The 23,151-nt window shown below is 41.1% G+C and overlaps 1 protein-coding gene across 5 annotated transcripts in view; it reads right to left on the minus strand.

Moving 5' to 3' along the window:
* Nucleotides 1–23,151, minus strand: part of CCSER1 (coiled-coil serine rich protein 1) — a 701,360-nt gene that overhangs the window by 232,719 nt on the left and 445,490 nt on the right. The gene's annotated exons all lie outside the window — the stretch shown is intronic.

The raw sequence follows: 23,151 nt of genomic DNA on the forward strand, positions 1-23,151 counted from the left end.
TAGAGCCATGTCCAGCATGCCCAATGGTCAAGGATGATGGAGAGTTGTAGTCCAGCGTCATATGGAGGACTGCAAGTTGTCCATCCCTGAGTTAAATGATTTCAGGAAGCAGAACTGGGAGATTAACAGGATAGCAAAGCATGTGCAATGGCCCATAGATACAATGTAATTGCACACTGAATATAAACCAGCCTTATATATTGAAGAATTGCTCACTGAATATAAAACAGCATTATATATTGAAGAATTCAGAATATCTAATTCAGTGGTCTGAATTCAATGAATTCTCTCTCCCTTTTCTGTTTATCGATACTACGATTACATGCTTTACATCCGCACAGTTTTGACTGTTATTCTTTTATTGCTTAATAGACTGATTTAGCAGATTTCTCGGGTGTATAATTTTTTTTACACCTGAAAAACTAATATCTACACCTTTGAGAAACAGCTCAATCTTTAGTGCAAATTGGGGGAACTCAGCAATATCTCAGAAGCACTTAGCAGGTCTAATTTTATCAACTCCCCACTGAAGCCTATCTGGAATAATCCTTTAATCTCATTTAAATTACCTACTGACATAAAATAAAAGGCTCAAGTTCTCTAAGGTATAGAAATAGAAAAGAGATTCTATAACACAGTAACAAAATATATTCTTTTCTTTCATGTCAGCTTTGTTACCATAGCATACCTGCTCTTGTTATAGGATCTGTCTTTCCCTTTACATAAAAGCTTTCCTCGGTAATCAAAGGTTATTACTTCCACTATCTTAAACATACTTGGTATATTCCAATTAAACACATAGTCTTAAGCATGCTTAGTCATCATGAGGTCCCATGGTGATCAATAGAATTTCACCATGCTGAGTGTTCAGGAGCTTTAGATTCAAATGCAGCCAGTGTGAAAATAAGCTTAGCAGATTCTCTGTATAAGAGACTTAATTCAGTAGAACCTGGTTTAAGGCCCATTGGGTTTTTTCACCTGGTGGCACTTCTTGATTGTCCATGAACTGTGATGGTTTCAAATAGTGGCCAGTGGGAGAGCCATGGAGCCAGCCTCTCAACAGCTATGTCACTGCTTTCTGATAAAAGGTAAGGTGGATGCAAGGTCAGGGTAGCACAGGTGCACTGGAAAGAGCACAGGATTGACTCTACTGGTGCACCTGTGCTGCCCTGATCTGGCCACCTACCTCTCCAGCCCTGACCTGATAAGCACTGCTGTTGGGAGATTGCCTCTCTGGAGCCGCCCCACCTGATCACCTCTGTCCCTTGTGTCCTGCATGCAACCACTATGGAAAATCCAGAACCAAGACCTTCTGCCAACAAGTGAAAGCAGAGATGGGAATTTTTCACTTTAGGTGCGAAGCCTTTCGTTAAGTCACACAAGTAGCTGTTGGCTATTTGCAGTTTAGTAGCGCTGCAGATAACTTGCTGGGGAGACCATGCATTAAAAAGGGACTCAAACATAATTTAAGCAAGATTTTAATAACAATAACAAAAACTCCATTTACACTAAATACATCAACAACAAACCATGACCCAACCACCAACCCATCCCCCAGGGTAATGGGAGAGCTAGGTGCTGCTCCGTATATACTACACCCAATTGCTGACACAGCTTAATCAATACAACTCGGCAGCACCTGCTATGTTTCACAGCTGTAAAGCTGGGTCTCGTTATCTTGCTCTGGCCCTTGCTCTGGCCCCTTAAAGACATACAAATCGGGTGGAACAATGATGAACCTTTACATTTAAAGAAACCATTCAACAGTAGCTGTGGTGGAACGACAAGTTCTTGTAGTAGGATGTTTTTGCTTTTAAATAATTTCGAATCATTGGGTGTCTTATTATCTAAATGGCAGCATAATCAGCAGTTCTCCAGAGTGTTCACGTGGGAGTCTTTCTGACCCCTACTGTGAGATGCCGGGAGCACTGATGCAGCCAATGCGCAGCTCCAGCTGCTGAGCCCACACAGCCCTGATCTTGCCACCATGCTGCTCTGGATGTGTACACAGCAATGATGCTACGAGACCCACCCCACTGGTCACTGCTGCTTCTGTTTGAAAAATACGAGCTCTTTCACTGAACTACAGCTACTCCCTAAATGGAATATCCTTTCAGTAGATTCTATAAGGAACCAAGGGTGTTAAAATATGGAAGTACAGGGAGTCCTGCTGTATCTGTAATCCAGAGCAAGTTCATAAATAACCTGTCAAAGACTTGCAATGTGCGAATTGACTTCTGTTTATGAGGACACACTGACAAACGCCGAATTTTAATGTAAGCTGCATCTCCTTCTCTCACTTCGGAAACTCATGTCACTATGGAAAAAAGAATCTAATAATGCAAGGTGAAAATGGCTGTTGGAACTGCACCAGCTGTACCTGCATACCTGCTGCCTATGGCCCTCGTGGCTTGGCAGATGAATCACAAAAAGATTCCCATTTGCTTGTATTCCATAGATCTGTAACAGGCAATGAGTCAAAAGCACTACCTCTGAGAAGCTCTAACTTTGACTGTTACTGAGCAAAGGCGCACTAATGTAGATGTAACTGATTGGAAAGAACAGAGCACTTCCTAATGCTAGCCTTGTAACATGTGGTTTTTTTGTTTTTTTAAGCCAAAACAGAAGCCTTGTCACCTGATGAACCATGGCATGAACATTAACAGCCTTCTCTTTGCGTAAGTCTCCCAACCACTCTTTCTTCTACAAGTAATATGAAAAATTCAACATGTCAGCCATGAACAGATTTTGCTACTTGAAAATTTCTCTCTCTCTCTCTCTCTCTCTCTCTCTCACACACACACACACACAGAGAGAGAGAGAGAATGGATGAGTGTGTGTGTGTGTGTGTGTGTGTGTGTGTGGAGACTGACTTCCAGTGACAGTTTTGCTAGAGCATTCAGGTAGCAAGCATCAATGTGGATAATGGATGAACTCAGCAAGGAAATATGGAGAGTTTGTAACGGCTATAGAGCTGGAGGAGGGTTGCGAAACAACGGCGAATAAAAAATTACTGTAAAAGCTTTTTTAAAAGGTAAAAATGAGCCGAGGAAAAGAACCTGATCAGAATATGGAAGAATATACATTTAGGGTTCCATTAGAGCTGCACGTTAATGTAACACAAGTGCATTTCATTTAATAATGGCTATGTGTGTATTTAAGGAAGGAAGAAAAGGAGGAAAGTCATTAATGGGAACTCTTTCCCATTCTAACAGAAAAAGGATTATTATATTTTTGGTATCCTTCAATGTCTCCATGCTTACTGAGCACTGACTAGTATCTTAAAACCATTGTAGAAATGCATATATCACAAAAAGCTATACTGTATACAGAAAAACTTTAGCATCCTTTGGTCAACTTTAGCATCCTTTGGTTGCAGCAGTTCAACAGAGATGAAATGTAAGGGGAGTGAGGAACCTCCAGCCCATCTGAGGGAATTAGTTCTGCCAGGGCTCCCCAAGGCCATTTCAACCAAGTCACACCCCACTTGCCCTAAAACCTGTCCCAGCCAAAATGATTTTTGTGGGTGCCTGCAAAGCCACTTTCAAAGGCCTAGAGGCCTGGAGGGCTGCATTGGGCTCCCAGGCCTGAGGTTCTCCACCCATGAACTAGATGGACATCTGATCTAGTAGGACTCTTTTTATGTAGGAATGACAAAACCTCCCTCCTGTGAAGAAAACTGGACATGTTGCATAGGGCAATGGGTGCAAATGACAACAAAGTCTTCAAACAATTTTCACAGGTTTCCTCTGGAAACAACTAAGCTCTTCCTTAGGAGATTCTAACCCACCTATAGAATACCATATCCAGCAGCAGAGGTTAGCATGGAGGGCAGAAGAGCAGGGAAAGGCCAGGTGATTGCTTTCTATTTGCAGTGTTAAGAGCTTGCTAATTCCTTGGTAAACAGCTTTATACAGCAAACACTGCTGTGAAATGCTTGCCAAATAGACCTTTCTCCGCTGCTAGCTGTTGCTGTGGCAACCTGTGTTCAAAAGGAGCACAGCTGAGCTGTCTGAGGTGTATGCAGCAATTACCACAGCCGTCGAGGTAAAACACCCTGCACAGAATCACAGAAAGATACCTTTCAGGAAGGAAAGCGCTCTGTTGAGGCCCACAATTACTACCATGCTGTTTCTGCTCCATTAGCATCTAGATGGGCCAGCAAAAAACCAAAAAAACACCCTACCATTTATACCTCTAGGGGTGGGCGAATCTGTCAGTTTCACTATCTCTCAGTTTCCCCTTTTTCCAGTCTTAAGTTCAGCCTTCCACATTTTCACACCAGTTTGTGATTTTTTTAAAAGTCCTCGTTAAAATTCATCAACGTTTCAGTGTGATTTTCTCCTAATTTGCAGTTTTTCATATGCAATTTTGCCCAAGACCCCTTTTGCAAAGCAATTCCCTCTAATATGGTGCATTTTGCACGTTACTTTCATGAACTTGTGCGTTTTTAAATACACTTCAGTGTACTGTATGCATTTTTGTACATGCTACTTGGCTGGAGAACTACACTGCAACATTCAGAGAAGTACAAATTTCAAATTTCAAAAGATGGCTATGTTTTGGTTGCCATATTGTTTGGAAAGTGTAGATTTGTGGGTTTCACTTTTTTGATGGGAACTACCCACCAGCCAATGTAGAGCAGCATGAAGTAATGAGAACATGGACCTTGTAAATTAAGATGACAAAATTATATATATATATATATATATATATATATAGTACTTAAACGTCTAGTAGAAAGGAAGGAGCTATGTAGTTTCAAGAGAGTTAATAACAGACCTAGATTTACTGGCATCTGCCTTCCATCTGAATCAAGCAAGACTCAAAGAACACAGGTGAGCACCCCCTATCGCAGACTACACTTCCCATAATTATTTGGGGAAAGCCATGACTGTTTAAAGTAGTATCTTGCTTTAAATCTATAGTACAGATGCACCCTAAACCTGAAATATGTGTCTAGGCCATTCAGGATATCCGAAAGGAGAGCTTTTTCCTTATGCCATCTGCCTTGACATGATAAAGAGTGACACAGTTAGGCAAGTTATTCTCTTTAGTTTGCCCTCCACACTTCACCAACTTTAGGTCCTTTAGTTGTTATCTGACATTCAGGGAATAAACCTGGCTGGCAAAAAGAGGGCAGGCAAACCCCTGCAGGCCCTGTGTGCTCTCTTTTTAATTTATATACTTGGTCGCTAACTGTGAGACCATTTGGCTGTTGCAATCTACTCAGACTTTCAAATAATTAGTTTCTTGCTAAGATATGTGAGAATTTTAGGGAGACACAAAGGAGAGTCATCACATTATGCAACTCCACAGCCTGTCACACATGCTGGAGGACCCCTCCTTGGGAGTTGTGCTATATTGAAAAGTCTGCACACCACAGAAGATGCTGGCAACTTTGCCTGTCACACAAAGTGCTCCCCCTGATCTGCTTAAATACTCTAAACAGGGCATCAGTATAGATAGACAACACACCAAAATAAAAAAATGAAGCCTTCTCACAATTTAAACCAGGTGTGGGGAATCTTTGGCCTTCCAAACTTTGCTGGCCTGTAATTCCCACAGCTGGACCATAAAGAAGGCGGATCGCCAAAGAATTGATGCTTTTGAATTATGGTGCTGGAGGAGACTCTTGAGAGTCCCATGGACTGCAAGAAGATCAAACCTATCCATTCTGAAGGAAATCAGCCCTGAGTGCTCACTGGAAGGACAGATCCTGAAGCTGAGGCTCCAATACTTTGGCCACCTCATGAGAAGAGAAGACTCCCTGGAAAAGACTCTGGTGTTGGGAAAGATTGAGGGCACAAGGAGAAGAGGACAAGATGGTTGGACAGTGTTCTCAAAGCTACCAGCATGAGTTTGACCAAACTGTGGGAGGCAGTGGAAGACAGGAGTGCCTGGCGTACTCTGGTCCATGGGGTCACGAAGAGTCGGACATGACTAAACAACAACAACAATTCCCACAGCATGGCCAATGGCCAGGGATGGTGGAAGTTGCAGTTCAACAACATCTGGAGGGTCAAAGTGTCCCCACACCTGATTTAAACAGCCCTGCCATTCTGTGTGCACAACACTGAGTGTATTCTCAATTCTAGCTCAACATTAGCAGTTTGAAAAGCATGGTGGGGGCAGTGTTTGAAAAAAGAAGAAACGTAAGACTTCCAGCTTGTATCCCAAGAGGTAAGGATTATATTCAATGTTTGTTTTTTTAAAAGCTTTGCTTGTTCTATGCCTGGGTGATTGATAGCTTTCCATCGCACACCTCTTGGCAATGGGTAAGCAAATAGTAACGCCAAAGTGAACACATTTTTCTGACCTAAATTTATCCAAGATCTAAGCGAATTAACTTTTGTTTAAAGAAAAGTGTGTCTGATCTCTCCCCCTCTCTCTCTTTGCCTTCCAGGTTTGGAGACTGACTTGCTGAGAGACGGAGCTCCTTTGATCCCTGAATGTGAACCTGTCATCCTTATCCTATTAAGGTTTCATAACACTGATATAATAATTTCCCTTTAACACTATGCATGTAACCTTAGGCCCTTGCATGCATCTTGGGAGGGATATAATGGATCTGTAAAAGAAAATCCTCTAATCTTTGACTGCAGAATCTGCAGCAAGTGGACAAGCCCAGAAATGAATTTGGCTTTAAAAATGGTAATATTTGTGTTCAACCTGCCCTAATTAAAGTTTTTCTTTATGATGCATAGGCTCATTATGTTATGGAATAGATTCTGCTGATCTCTTATATGTGGTAAGAAACCTGAGAGGGGAAAAACAGAGTGAGATTTAATAATTTACACTATGGTTAACAAAAGCAGAACTGTTAACCAGTTGTGTATCTTGACAGATATTTTGACTGATTTAAGCCAGGTTTAAAGAGATGTGTGCATTAGGAAATCCTCAACACAAGTTCACTTGTGAGACACTGAGGAAAGAACAAGGACATTTGTAGTTTAATAATGAAATGTGACTGCTTCTTAGAAAGAAAGCCCATCTTTTGTAGTTTGTTCTTCATCTGCAGCAGCAGTTTACTTACATAAAGGCTTCAGAAATAAGCAAGGATGCTGTTATCTCACAGGTCCGATAATTAAAACTGGCTTCCTCGGATAATCAAATGACGCTTTAGTTGATTCATTTACTGATCAAACTGATTAATGCTTACAGTACTAACCGTAAGTGACATTAGGAAAGAAAGGCAGGGAAAATAGTCAATGAGAATTGTGTGACTGTATAAATCCTCTGTGATGGGCAGGTCACTCTTCTTACTACATAAACCTTGGGAAGCCAGTTTAGGTGGGGAGCATTTTACCACATGCATGAATGTGCAATCTAATATGGGGGGGGGGGGCAGCCTAAGAGGGCAAAAGAGCAATTGACCTGCTGAAGCACATTTTATTCTATGTGACTTTTTCGAGTCTGTCGTTCACAAGTCCATTTGGTCCTGTTTCTGCATTAATCTAAGGATTTTAAAATGTTGCATTCACATTTGCATTAAAATATGTATTTAAATATATTCTCTCCCAAAATATGCGGCTGTGAACTATTTTCTTTCAAAATCCACATCTATATGTGTTTTCTCTCAGAACAAATGTTTTGATACATACTTTGATGTATTTTGCAGTCGAGAATAGTGTCAGAACATCCATAAAGCATGAAAGCTGGTGGGCAACTACTTTTTGATCGATACATTAGTCCTGAAACTTCAGGTCCAACCAGTTCATATTAGAACTCACATTTTATTCTTCGACCATCCTTAATAAATACATTGTAAAAAATGTCAGAAACTTGGTAATATTCATCTGTAATTTTTAATATTATGCTAAGCAAGCTGGACGTGGTAGAAAATTTTAGTATTTAGCAGTAAAACAGTCAAACCACGGACTCAGCTCAAGTCTTCACTGCGAAATGAGCTTACATAAGAATTCTGCAATAAATAAATGAATAAAGCTTCTGAAAGGAGTGCTGACCTTGAAATTGTTTTATTTATTTATTTGCAAAATTATTGTGTTGTGCTGAGGAACTTGCAAGAACAAGACAGTGCTGGGTCAACACTGGCCCAAGAGTAGGCGATGCTAGGGTGCTGTGAGCAGGAAGCAACAACTTACAAAGATGACAAGATTTGAACCTGGAACTCTTGCGAATGCAATGCTGTGGCTCCTTCTCAACTGAACATTTCATGGCAAAACATTGGGCCAACAAAGAACAAAGGTGTGTTGGACTACATGGAATTGGCGGAAATGACTGGCAGAATCCGTGACCAGGGAGAAGAGTCGGTGGAAGAAGATTGGAAGAAATTCAAAGACTATTTACAGAAATATTGCAAAATTAATGAATGTTAGAATGATGTTGGATTGAAGTTAAGTGGCTTCTAGCTGTACAGGCACAAAAGAATATGGAAAAATTGGTTTTTAATATGTAAAATGTAAAATTTAAAGTTACAATATATCAAGATTAAAGATTAGGATTAAAAAGGAGGGAAAGGAATTGTTGGATTAACATATTTAATTAGAATACAAAAGAGGGAGGTAAGAGGAGGTCCGGGAAACAAGTAAACATAATAGAAGTGAGGAAAAGATGAAATTGTTTTTAATTGTTTTTTTCTTTTTTTACTTTGTATTTTTTCTTTTCATTGTTAATTTTTTCTTTACTAATGTGATTTTTTTTCCCCTTTGAAACTTCAATAAATATTATTTTTTAAAAAAACAAAACAAAGAACAAAGGTGTGTTCAGGGTTACGTTTTCCACATTAACCATCTTCAGGTACAAGCAGGAATACATGGGTGGGGAGGCAGGAAGACTGACAAAAGGTGGAGCCAGGGCCAATGGCAGGCAAAGTCAACCAATTCTAATGTTATCCCTATCCTTTCCCCTACTGAATTCCACAAGCGGCAACACTGAGATTAAGGGCGAGAAAGCTGGCAGGCGCTGTGGTCCTGTGCACTGGCTGTAAGGAAGGTGCTTTTGTTTTTAAACTGGAGGGATAGCTCAGTCAGTAAAGCATGGGACCCTTAATCTCAGGGTTGTGGGTTCAAGCTCCACAGTCGGCAAAAGATTCCTGCATTGCAGGGGGTTGGATCCTTGTGGTCCCTTCCAACTCTACAATTATATGATTCTGTTATTTCCTCTCCCCCCCCCACTGCTGTTTTGCTCCTGGGTCTTTTGGCTTTTTTTATTCCATTTTGTACATTGCCTGATTGACCAGGGTTCCTATGCTATGTATAAAGAAGACAGCTCCCTTCAGACTAACACCAATCACTACAAGGAGTAGTATGTTGTCAAGGGGGCAGGGTTCACCCCATGCATTCCCACTCGTCCCTTTGTGCATGCAGACGGGATTCCCGAAGAAAGATATCACAAGTCAGGCGTTTTATTATGGAATGAGGAAAGCTTAAGAGAAGGGAGCTGAGCATTACTGTTCTTTATCATCATCGTCACCATAATCAATTTTTATATTCCTATCCGACTTTCCTCCATGTTCTCAGGTTTGGATGCATGGTTCACTTCCCCTTTACTTTTATACCAGTTTTATTCCCACGTGGAAAATGTGAGGTGGATCAGACTGAGAGACACCGAGTTTCATGGCTGAGTGGGGACTTCAGCCTGGTCTTCCTTCTCCCCACTGAAATTCATTGGGAAGCCTTTGCATTTACAAGTGGCTCATGCTCTCTGCTTGCAATCCTGATAAGTGCAGGATTCACAATCTCCCACTATGCTGCTCAAAAATGGAAATAGCACACCCAATGCAGGCCAGGTTGGAAAAACAAACAAACCCACATACTTCTATGCAGCAATGTCTGTGCATGTAAACCTACTTGAGTGTAAATGAACTGGGCTCCTCTGAGCTGCCGTCTATACATTCCTTTAGACAGCACTGTGCAGCATGGGAACCAGTAGAGTTTTCTAAATCGGAGTTTCCTTCTGCAGTATAAATTAAATTACTCACACAGACTGTGAAATTAGCTAATAAATGGGCAGCCAGAATATAGCTGTTAACCCTTAATATATATTTTATAATGATAGTTAACAAGACAACCAATTCATTTAATATAAAATAGAAGATATAAGAAAAATTTACATGCTATTTGAGCATTAGTTAATTAGAAACATTTATTGTATTTAAACTACCACAAAGGATTGCAATTTCAGTGAATGCACTAATGTATTTTAATAATCTCATGGTAATAGTCCTAATAAATTTAAAGAGGGATGGTATTGGGAAATTATAAATCTCACCAGTGCATTTTATTTAAGACGTTGTTAAGGGCAGCCAATCTTAAGCAATCAAGAACATGTTCAATACTGGTGGTCTGTTTCCAAAAAAAACAGGGCACAGTCCACCCAACCCTACTTCCACCAATTCCTTTCAACAATGGTAAGATGATGTACAGCTGAAATTCACATAATGTTATTCTACTATAAAGAGAGCAATAAAAGCAACCAGTTGAAAGGAGACGTCTCCCCTTAAGACATGAATATGAACAGCAAAACTTTATATATATATATATATATATATATATATATGCATTGACTAGTCCCATGTCTTTATAAGAAAAGGCAACTCTTAGGTTCAGAAAAGCCCTGTGATTCCATGTGGGCATATATAACTAGAGACTATAATCACAATGCACTATGCATGAAATAATCTCTCCCTAAAACTTAGCAACATATCACATATGCATCAATAAACTAGTTGGTATTCAGGGTGCTACAGTATTCATTGAAATTTTGTTGATGTTGCCTAACTCAGTTGTTATCCTTGAATGTTACACATCCTGGGATTAAAACTAATGGCCCCAGCAGCCCGATCCTAGCTACTTATGCCGCTAGGACAGCTGGCCGAAAGATGGAGCTGCAGATACAGCATGCCAACTCTTCAGTTTCTGGAGCATTACCAAGTAAGACAATTAATAATTTTCCTTTTGGCCATGTCCAAGCTGACTTAGTTGGTCATGAGACTCAGAAACCAATGGCATGAACTTAAAACCCATTGCTTGATCATGCTCTTCAGTCCCAGAACCTACTTTCTCAGCAGGGCCTAAGTTAGTACTGAACCTGGTGGAATCTACACACATATTAAAAAAAAGTTCTGAAAATGCATTTTTAAAGAAGTGTTTTTAAAAAATACATTGAATTTTCCACAAGGCACACCATTGCCATCTAGTGTCACATTGTAAAAAAGGTAAAGGTAAAGGACCCCTGGACAGTTAAGTCCAGTCAAAGGCAACTATGGGGTTGCGACGCTCATCTCACTTTCAGGCCGAGGGAGCGGGTGTTTGTCCGCAGACAGCTTTCTGGGTCATGTGGCCAGCATGACTAAACCACTTCTGGTGCAACGGGACACTGTGACAGAAACCAGAGCGCACCAAAACGCTGTTTACCTTCCCACCACAGAAGTACCTATTTATCTACTTGTCATATTGTATATTGCACTAAAAACACACTTAAAATGTATTATTTGCAGCTGTATAGCTGAGTCCTCTGCCTTCCTAATGAGTTAACTGTTTAACTTATTGCATACCTGGACACCTACCCTCTGTCCTTTGCTTCCATCTTTGATTTGCTTTCATTTCCGGATGGGTGTTAGCCTGTTTTTGGCCATGCTCAGTTTCAGGAACTGTGGGCCCATGTGCATTGCCCCATGTGATGAACCACTGAATCGCAGGTGGCAGATTCTCCACAAAGAACCTTCAGATCCTAGTCTGACTCCACTCAGCTGCTGTATTTCCCTGGACAGGAAGGTTCATGGAAGGGCAGTTGGTTGGGCATCTGAGCCCTGGGATGTTCCTGCATCATTATTATTTGGTTCTGCCTCCTAGTTTGACCTTTCATCCTGACTTCATCTTCAGTCCTGATTCTTGGCTGGCTCTTCGCTATTACCTCTTGGTTTGTCTTCCAGAGTTGACTTATTCTTTGGCTATGAAAACTGGCTGGTCCCACAGCTCCTGGATCACCCAAACTGCTACCTATGTCCCCGCGAGGCAGTGTTTTCTTTCCCATGGTCATGATCCTGCAGCAACACAGGACCTGACTTGTTCCTCCTCAATTAATTAATTACCCATTGGAAGGTAAGGCCAATCGAGTCAGTGGTGAGAAAATGGCACCACCTTCAAATATTTTTGGAATTGGTTGATACTGCTGCAGATGCACAAATCCATCCATACTCAGTGACACAAATATTTATTCACGCTTTCTCAACCCAAACTGACTTCTCTCAAAACAGAGGTTCCCTAAAAATCTATGAATAAATAGCATCTTTTTGTTTAATAATAAAAAGAAATATGCTTAGAAATAATTACATCGGCTGCCTTTATATGAAGCTTGGTGCAGTTTCGTTTGAAAAAGAATTCTTAGAAATATCTTTCTCAAAGTAAGTAGCAATAAACATAGAAGTATGAAGAATGCTAAAACTAGAAATGCTTCTGGCCTTAGGACAAGTTTGCTTTCAAACACAGGAAAAGCATGAGACATACGAGAGCAGTTCAGGAGAGGTCAGGAGCTGAATTTTGCCCGTGGGCAGCAATGGAGGAGAAAACATGGACTCCAATATTTAACCAGCTCAGATTGTGTTACTGGATCTTATATATATCAAAGCTCAGTTAGTATACCTGTCCCAGAAACACACCCACTGGGAGTGATATCATCCATTTTAACAGGGCTTGCTTCTTCCGAAAAATGAAGAAACTATATTTTCACTGGATTGATTCTGCCATGCTATTCTTCTTGCTCTTGTTTATATTTGACACATTTATTTATTTATTTAAACAATGCATGGATCATCTTTCAGGCTCAAACCCTTCCAAGATAACTTGCATCAGTATGTCACGATACTTAATCAGTAATAATTTTAAAACCAGAACAATGCCGTAACAATAGAATTGATAAATAAGAATAGCCAGTAGCATCAATGCTCAGGCCAGTAAAACCATCAAATCACAACAATAGATATAAGTGAAGTAGCATGAGAAAACCAATTAGCCCAATTAAAATCCTTAATTACAGAGGGCAGGGGGGACTCTTGTGTTAAAGCACAACAAAAGTGCTCCCAGAACATTTGTGGTATAAAAACTTACAGGATTTCAGCAACGAGCTGAAATACACGTACCAATACAATCATGTGCACAAATCATCATGAATGCACAATAAGAATGGTATCTGGAGGGTCCCTTAATCAAAGACATTGCTCCATGTACTCTTTTCTACTTTGACTGACAACAGGTCTCCAGGGTATCAGACTGGGCTCTTTCCCAAGACCCCTCGCAGTGAGGATGCTGTGGATAGAACCTGGAACCTGCATCTTGCTATTCACAGAGTTGTGACCAGTGCCGGATTTACATATAAGATAAACAAGCTATAGCTTAGGGGAGCACTCTCTTGGGGGCCCCAAAAAAAATTTAAAGGGAAAAAAACTGGTTTTGTGTTGTGTATGATGTAAGTAACGGGTCCCGCCTGCTCCCTAAACTGGTTTGCTCATTTCTCTATATAGGGTGCCTACATTCTGCATGGACTGGTTGCATGACAACATGTAGCTGCAGACTGCAGTGCAGCACAGTTGAATGTAGGTCAAGCTGTTGTACCTGTTATCTAATATTAAAGAGTGCTTGTAGACTGATGATCAGGCAGCATAGACTAAGGGTATGAGCAATATTCAACACAAAAAACAGCGACAATTTGTTGACAAAGGACAGCTGGACATATAAAGGGACCGATTACCTTCAGTACCTTCAGTAGCTTAGGGCCTCATCAAACCTAAATCTGGCCCTGGTTGTGGCTCCTCCAACTATTTCCAGATATCTCCACTTCCTGCTTATTATAATCAGAAATTGACTTCATTTTTAGAACTTTACAAGATTCTCACTAGTATTAAAGGCCACACACCTGCTTTGGTGGTTGCTTCTTTTAGTTATTTCAGCAGCTTCACATTAAATCTTCACTGAGCCAGTTTACCTACACAACAGCTGGGATTTACTTTTCTAAACAGGAATTTTTATCCTGGCAGAATCAGTTTTGCTTCATTTAAGATAGTCCCTCATAGGCCTTCTTTGTCTGAAAACAAACGGGAAAGGAACACCTGGCAACTGTCATGTCCCAGTGATGCATTTCAGGCTATGGCATAATCTGTACCAAGAGATGTAGTGTATAATGACATACAGAGTGTTCTGATCCTAGGTTTCTCTCCTCACCGGAGAATTGCCGTATTTTATGTCTTATGCTTTAATAGTAATGTCTGATAAACTTTTCAGACACCAGAAACTGAAGGAGCACAGTGCTTCTAACAGTCAAGGGCAGGGAACCCACCCCATGCCTGATGGCTCTCCAAAGACTCTTTATCCCTTCATATTCACAGGATTCTAGAACATCAGGCCTACACCATTTCTTCCCAACTCCCTCATCTGTAACTTAAAATATACACTTTTAAAGAAACATCCATTAGCTACAGCAAATGATTATATTTGCAAGCTCTGTGAATTCATCTCCAGTCCTAACCTTCTCCTTGATGGCCTAACTGCCTGAAGTGCCCTTCATGTTTTATGATGGTGAACTGACATAGCATATGGGATCTAGGATCCCTTTAGGATCATTTTACAGAACAAGGATCCTCACTTGGACAGGTCCCTGTACATACTTGGCTTCATAATCAACTGAGTCCGGAACAGACATTTTAGCATTCGCAAATCAATGTGGATTTGGCATGGCTTATAAAGTTTTGCCCTTTACCTTCAGAGGTTGAACTGACTAGGACATGGGACAATGTTTTCCTCCTGGGCACACCAAAAATTGGAACATCTTTGTTTTGGATGCCTAGATGCCTCTCCCTCTCCCCACCTCTCTCTCACTGGGCAAATATCAAAGACCAGTCTATTTCACCAGACATTGGATCAAAACCCTGCTGCTATGGATTAATTTGTTTTTGCTCCAGATTTTAACATCAGGTGTTCTAATTAGCAATGACACAAATTATTCTGTACTTTTTAAAAAATTCAGCCTTGGGGGCTGAAATAACTGAAAAAAATAGGTTCTTAACGAAAGTGGAAGCAAGATAGTCATTGGCTTTGTCCTGAAAAATCAATGTTTTTGCCCAAATCTGAACAAAGTATAAAGATACGGCACAAATCAGGGTTCTTCAAGCCCGGGGTCCCCAGTGTCACTGGACTGCAATTCCCAGAATCCCTGAGAACTGGCTAAGGATGATGAAATCGCCCCTTCCATTCTGCCCCAGTCACATTCATATGTAGTGCATTTTGGGGACTTTTAAGGGGTAATTTGGCAGTGGCAGCAAACATTATATAGAAAGAGGGGTGGCTTCCCCTAATCCAAACTTCACACCTTCTAGTCAGCCTTAGTATGGCTCCATTCCATGTACAGAAGTTGAATCTTACTTCCATGCTGGGACAGTATTCTCCACTACCCCTGAGACCAGCTGTCTGGCGTAGGTGTATGTTACACAGCTCTGTCTTCAAACATCTTGTTGCAACTCCCCTCCCACCTCCTCCATCAGCATATGTTGCCTGAAGCAGCTCCCTCACTCTGCTACATGGTAGAGCCAGCCTTGCTCTATTCACCTATGGGAAATCGAGGGGCCAGCTTCCTCTCCCATTCCACAAAGATGAATGAGCCAACTGGGTTGTATATATTTCTGAAAGCATTAGTATTGGCAGAACTTCCGATTGCAAAGTGGAAGGTTTTTCCATTTTCAAATGGAAAGTGATATCAGGTAAAAATGTCAAAGGATGACTTTAATTCTGAAAGTGTATCTGGTACATAGTTAAACAGATGCATCAGTTCTGAAGGCACACTTAATGGTATTTAAGACTGAGAGGCTTGGGCTAGATTTCCTCTTTCCCCGAGGCAGAATATGGCTAAGTTTATGAACTGTGGATTTGCGCTTTAACGATGGGCTTTTTGCTTCTCAGCCAACAGCTACCATAATGGCAATCTTGAGGACTCATGATTTGCTATAATCAGTATGTTGGAAGAAAAGGAATCACTGGCAAGTAGCACAAGTGGAGGCACTGGGGAAAAAATGTTCAAGATACATGTGAATTTGTGAAAAGAAAATCAGTTGCTTTGGAGGGAAGGGGTAAAAAAATAAGTTAACCATATATAAAAAAAAGATAGCCTCCCATCAATCACAATTTTGTTCTGTAGATGTGCTTAGTCCATCAGAAGTGATAGTTCAAATCACTGACCTGGCAAATGTCTCCATCTGGAAGCTCAACATTATCATACTCGGCAGTTTTTTGAAAGCATCAAAATAAGAGACAGACTTTGTTATATTTCACAACAACTGGGTTTTCTTGAGCATCCCAGAATCTTTTATCTGGAGTGATGTGCATGCCAAGGTTTTTATTTATCAACTTCTGGTCTTCAGAAGACCCTTACATGCTTGGCAGAATCACACTTTTGCCACATTCATATGCATGTTAAAATAAGAAGTGTGTCACTATCAGTGTCCAAGCTGAGTTCAGCTGTTGAGTGGGAGTCAAGAGTAGCACAAAGCTCAAATTACTGGAAAAAAGTAAGGGGTCCTTAATGAAACCCAAAAGTCCCATCTTTCCCCATTGTAGCGAAACCATGCCTCTCCCCACCCCTCCATTCGCTTGAAATCTGAGCACTGGGGTAAGAGATGGGACTTATCTGAGGAAGTCAAATCAGCTAGTACTCAGAACCAAAGAAAAATCCCAAGGAAAGTCCTAGCCTGAACAGGAAGCTTTTCTAGTAAGGTGAGCTAATCTTGGTGGACAGAGTCATTCACTTGGAAACCCTTTACTACCCTTGGAAAATGCTTCAATCCATAGCCTTGGGAACTCATCATACAGGGCAGTTCTGCATAGAGAGAGGTTGGCTTCCAGGTCTAGACCCAGTAGCTCTTGAAAAACAGTGACTTATCAAGTAAATGTAAGGAGCAGACCATGAGCTATTGATTTCTTTCTTTGCCTTCATTCCTTCTTTGATGCTCAGGCTCTTGCCAGCTATCTTACAGCTAGCATTGATCCTAGATGCCCAAGTCCTTTTGATTTATGATCATAGACATATGTATCAGAAACTTGGCTAAGACACTTCTTTTGCTATATTCATGGATAACGCCACACAGTAAAATGACACAACGGTGGCCTCCAAGTTTGGTGAACCCTGACAACAAGTACCCACAGAAGATCAGTAACTTCAGTCTCAGACACCAGGCAAAAATACGCAGGCCTTTTGCTAATTAACCAATCGATGGCATTTTAAACTGTGTGTGCATGGGGGGTATTGTTTTGGTTTGTTCCTGTGGTATGTATTTTTGTGTTTTTATATTGTAAACCACCCTGCATACCTCAGATGAAGGGTGGCATAGAAATAAATAAAAAGAAAAATATCCATCTGCATTGATGTTCACATTGCTGGCGCAGAAGAGTAAAGCCTGCTTAGAACAAGCTCGACAAGAGAATATACAAAATTGTGTCTGAGCAATTATGTGCACCATCCTGCATCATTGAAGCATCAGCTGTACATATTGGAACATTTCATGAGATGGGAGAACCAAGTGCCTCTCACATACTATGGTCATTTATCAAAAGGCAGAATTTGATTAAAAGCATAAAGGATGTGAGGTTGTGTTATTGTAGTCCCCAGACGTTGCTATTGTAAAGGTGTACTGTGAAAGAAGCTGTATCTATTTTTAAACTCATCAGTTTCCAAAAGTGCACTGCAATTACAGATTTTATATGCATCAATTAGCATACTACCTAATATGCCACAGCAGAATTTGTCAAATCCCTTCCCATTAGACAGGAAGGAGCACTGGACTTCTGCAAAATAACAGGCCACTATATGATTAACAAATTCCTAAAAACAAACACAAACCAACAGATGATGTACAAACAATGAAGTAATCTGACAGAAATAACCATAGGCATGTAGAACGGTGCTCAGAATATACAGAATTCATTAGGGACACGGCCTTTTCATGTGATGCAGTACCTGGAAGTTCTCTCTCCTCTCTTCAACTTACTGATTATTCCTGAGTAATTTTAACTATTATTCAAAGAAATGTACAGCAAATCTAAGAAACCCAATCTCTACCAACCTGGGCAGCCCATTTGTGAGTATCATTCACCAAGCCCAGCTGCAATGAATTAAGAGATACTCCCAAAATTCTGCTCTTCTAAACTTTTACTTTTTGGAGTTCTGAATCACCTGGTTTTGTTTCCAAAATGCAACAGGTGTCCTCAACTGTCTTGTCTTTTTGTTTCTGCAGATAACACTAGGTATTCACATGTTTCTATAGCCTTCTGTTTCTACATCCATATCTTCCTCCTTTCTGCAAATTACTGGCTTGCAGGTATACACTGACAAAACACTGGGGAATTATTATTTGACTGCATGTCTGGTAAATCAAGGTTCTTTTTGTATCGTGTTTTACTAATGCATACTTCCATCAGTAAAACACAGCACAAAAAGAACCTTGTGCATACAATCATATCAAAGCTGTAGTTTTGCAGTGCTTTATCAATGGAAATCATTAACATGAAGAGGAGATAGAAAGGAAATGAAGGATCTGAATGTTGTGGTGAAGGTTGCTCTTATTCCATCATTATATTTTAACCAGAATTTGGGAGATTCAAAATACATAGCAGAGAGAACTCACAAAATGAACAAGAAACAGAATGAGGAAAATCTACTCATCCCTAATATCTGCAACAAGTCAACTATCCTAATTGAATTGCACCTCAGGCCAACTTGACCTGAGCTATAGGGAGTGTAGCTGTTTACCTGATACTATCTTGCAGCCACAACAACCTTGGCCATTTTTTAGTTTGCCTTTCTTCGTTTCATGACAAGTACAAGAAACCTGACTGAATGCTTGAAAGCTGTAACTGCAAAGTAAAACTCCAGGGATAAATGAAACTATTTACATAAAAAGCTCCCATCTTTTACACAAATCACTACACAATATCCTGAACCCCTGGCCTACCTGGCAGCAATTCAGTATGTCAAGGTCCCAGTCCAGGGTCAATCCATGTGTCCAAAGTCCAAACCGAAGCACAGTTCTGCAGAGATCCTGCAGCATCCAAGCTGAGGTCCTTCAACATGGGCAGCTGAGCAGACAGAGCACCTGTGCTTTGCATGCTGATTGCAGCATCTGGGCTTGATGAGGCATGTGACCCTCACCTGCTCCAGCTGAGGAATCACAACCTTCCCCCAGAGCTAGCGAGCCCCACCTGACCAACTAAGGAGCTGGGCTCTGGGCCCTTGCCTGCCTCAGCCTCCTGTTCAGGCAGACGGGGCTCCCTCTGGCTCTGGTGCTGGGTCCTGCTGCTCAGGTTCCTGTGCACTGACCTCCATCTCTTTGCCATCTGCCGTCACTCCGTGAGTACTTCCTACACCAACCTCTCTTCCCTCATCATCCTCTGCTTGCCTCAGTGTGTCCAGGCCTGGCTACACCCCTCACCAAGATCCTCTTCCTCCTCCCTGTTGTCCTGCCAGTTCATGACACACAAATTCTGACTTACTCCCATCATTAATGAATAATTCCATATTATAAATATTGCCACTATTTTATTTATTATTACATTTATAGCTCATCTTTCATATAATACATTGAAGATTCTCCCCATCTCCATTTAAACCTCTCAGCGACCCTGCAAGGTAGATTAGGCTGAGGAAAAGTGACAGGTATAAATTCACCCAGGGGGTTTCGCAGCTGAGTTGGGATTTGAATCCTGATCTTCCAGGTCCTAGACCAACACTCTAACCACTAGACCACACTTGCCTTTATGATCAATGGATAGCAGTCAAAGATGGTGCAGAGAGTGCATCAAAGCACATTCTGCTGGTCAACAGAATGCAGATAGGATCTTCAAGAATTATTTTCTCTGATGCCCTTCTTCAGAGAATTTGCCAGCAAAACTAAAGCTACCTTTAAAATGCTTTCTATTTTCCTCATTATTACCTAATAAACTATCTTTTTTTATTAATACTTTATAACTAACAATGTGCAAAAACACGGCTTCCAGGTGCAAACAATAGAATTTCAATCAACTTAATAGCCCCTTAAACTTTATGCTGAGCTATTCACTCTGGAAGTACTTACAGAACTAACATTAAAATGCTACAGAGGTGTGTAATTGAGGCACAATAAGAATTTGTTCTAAGCCCACCAAAATAGATCTTTTATGTACATTTCAAAATTCAGGTTGGAGTGAGGGGAAATGTACTTTTCATAAACACATTCACACTACTTTTCAAGGGCTCCATCAAATTTCATATGACGAAAATCTAAATACAGTTTTATGAGAAACGTAGTATAAGTTCCCCCATCATACATCATAACATGCAGGGCAATAGAATCTTAAAGGCTACCGGAAACAACAGTGCAAACTAGCACTAGGAGCTTGTTACTCAATTAACAGTATCCTGCAGTTATCCAATATGTGCATTCAGGGTTGCTTGAGGGATTTGTCACTTTGGCATGGGATCAATATGGGGCTAAAGCAAATGTTTCTCCATGGGAAGACAGTAGACACTGCAAAATTATAACATGAATAAAGCAAGCAAGTTATGGATTATGAGTATTATCCATGTATGTGTATGTAAGCTTCATTTTCTTTTCTCCCCTTGTAGACATGAAAGTACATCAAGTACCACTTTCTGCAAGAAAACAAGACCATCCACAAACTCCAATAATTCATTTTCTGTGTTATAGAGTGCTGCAGATATTCTATTTCCTGTATCCAGAAATGTCTATATAAAACTGAGTTAATGAATACACTCATTTGATCTTAACCTTTCTGTGGATTATTTCTGACATTTACCACAAATCAAAGTGTGTGGCAAATTTGTTAGGGCTGGTGTATTCACAGTTTGAAAGCACAAAGAACTTCTTATGATGCTCTTTGAGGAAAGTGAGCACAGAATCTTACTTATGCTTTAGCTCCGAAGGAAAGGTAATGTGGTTTATTAAGAAAAAGAGGTTTGCTACTAAAATATCAATGTTCAAAGATAAAAAAAAAGGGGGGGAGAGAAAAAACATTAGCGAAACTTCCAAAAACCTGTGAGCCTCATCTAAAAAGAATCATATCACAGCAGGGGATTGTGGAAGAGAGAATAAAAAGAACTGGAAAGAGATGTTTCCACCTCTGGATCCTCCTGTTTAATGATTTGGTTTATTAGTTTGAAGTCACTGTTAAGAATGATGTAGGAGGTTGCTGCATCTGGTATGACAATAGTCTACCTGCCCATTATGCCAATTAAGTGAGCATGGGCACTATATTCATGGAGAATAAACAGCCCAATTTATTCCAGTTCTTTTCCTATTAAGAAATCTAGTGTTCTTTTTTAAAAAGATCATTGCTCCTGCAGATAGATAGGTGTAGACTGAGAGCCAGAAGGTCACCCAGTCCATTTCACAGCACAGAGGCAGGATGTCTATATGAAAACATTGCCGATACATCAACCCATATCAACCTGATCTTAGTTTGGCACAATGCAGAGAGAAAAAAGCAAAAGCTAAGGCCACTTTCCCCAGTCTGATGGGGTTGGGCTAGAACTCCCATCAGCCCCAGCTGGCATGGCTAAAGGTTACAGATCATGGCATTTATAAACCCACAACGTTTGAAACACACCAGGCTGAGGAAGGCTGAGTGAAGGTGTAACCATGTACCCAGCTCTACCTCTCTTTCAAATTGGAACCAGAGAAGGTGGTGAAGGTCCTTTGTGAGTGTCTGAAGGCGGTTGGAGGATGGACGGCGGCTAACAGATTGAGGCTGAATCCTGACAAGACAGAAGTACTGTTTTGGGGGGACAGGAGGTGGGTGGGTGTGGAGGACTCCCTAGTAATGAATGGGGTAACTGTGCCCCTGAAGGACCAGGTGAGCAGCCTGGGAGTCATTTTAGCTCTCCATGGAGGCGCAGGTCAATTCTGTGTCCAGAGCAGCTGTTTACTAGCTCCATCTGGTATGCAGGCTGAGACCCTATCTGCCCGTGGACTGCCTCGCCAGAGTGGTGCATGCTCTGGTTATCTCTCACTTGGACTACTGCAATGCGCTCTATGTGGGGCTATCTTTGAAGGTGACCCGGAAACTACAACTAATCCAGAATGTGACAGCTGGACTGGTGACTGGGAGTGACCCCCGCCACATAACCACATAACACCGGTGTTGAAAGACCTACATTGGCTCCCAGTACGTTTCCGAGCACAATTCACAGTGTTGGTGCTGACCTTTAAAGCCCTAAATGGCCTCGGTCCAGTATATCTGAAGGAGCATCTTCATCCCCATCATTCTACCCGGACACTGAGGTCCAGTGCCAAAGGCCTTCTGGCAGTTCCCTCACTGCAAGAAGCCAAGTTACAGGGAACCAGGCAGAGGGCCTTCTCGGTAGTGGAACCCACCCTGTGGAACACCCTCCCACCAGATGTCTAAAAGAACAACTACCAGACTTTTACAAGACATCTGAAGGCAGCCCTGTTTAGGGAAGCTTTTAATGTTTGATGCATTACTGTATTTTAATATTTTGTTGGAAGCCACCCAGAGTGGCTGGGGGAGCCCAGCCAGATGGGTGGGGTATAAATAATAAATTATTATAAATGATGATGATGATGGCACACACTGCCTATGGAGTAAAGAGAATGAGTTCACTGGCATAAAAAGAACTATAGCACCACCCTATGGATGCTTAGTCAGAAAGGACTCCCTTATGTTCAAAGGGACTTGCTGCCAGCTTTAAATAACTTTAGCTGACTAGTAGATCTGTTTATAATTTCCACCCAAACCTTTCGAATAGAGGTTATAAATGTCATGGAGCCTGCAGCGAAACATTATATTCTAAGGTCACATCCACACCGTACATTTAAAACACTATGATACCACTTTAAAATCCCCAAAGAATTATGGGAACTGTCATTGGTTAAGGGTGCTGAGCGTAGCCCCTCACAGGGCTACAATTCCCAGAGCTGTTTAGTAGTCAGTCCCTCTTCACAGGGAACTCTGGGAATAGTAGCTCTGGAATGGGTCTGATCTCCATCAGAATGTACAAACTCTAAGGGGTTGGATCAGGGCATCTCATGCCTCCCCCACCGGCAGCTTTCTGTTTTCCTTCTTCTGGCAGCCACTGAGCATGCTCAGTCCTCATTAAATTGATTGGGGATGGTTGCCTCTTCACCTTTGTTTT

Source organism: Podarcis pityusensis (assembly GCF_964106645.2).
Source record: "Podarcis pityusensis genome assembly, chromosome: 9".
In the NCBI taxonomy this organism is placed as follows: Eukaryota; Metazoa; Chordata; class Lepidosauria; order Squamata; family Lacertidae; genus Podarcis; species Podarcis pityusensis.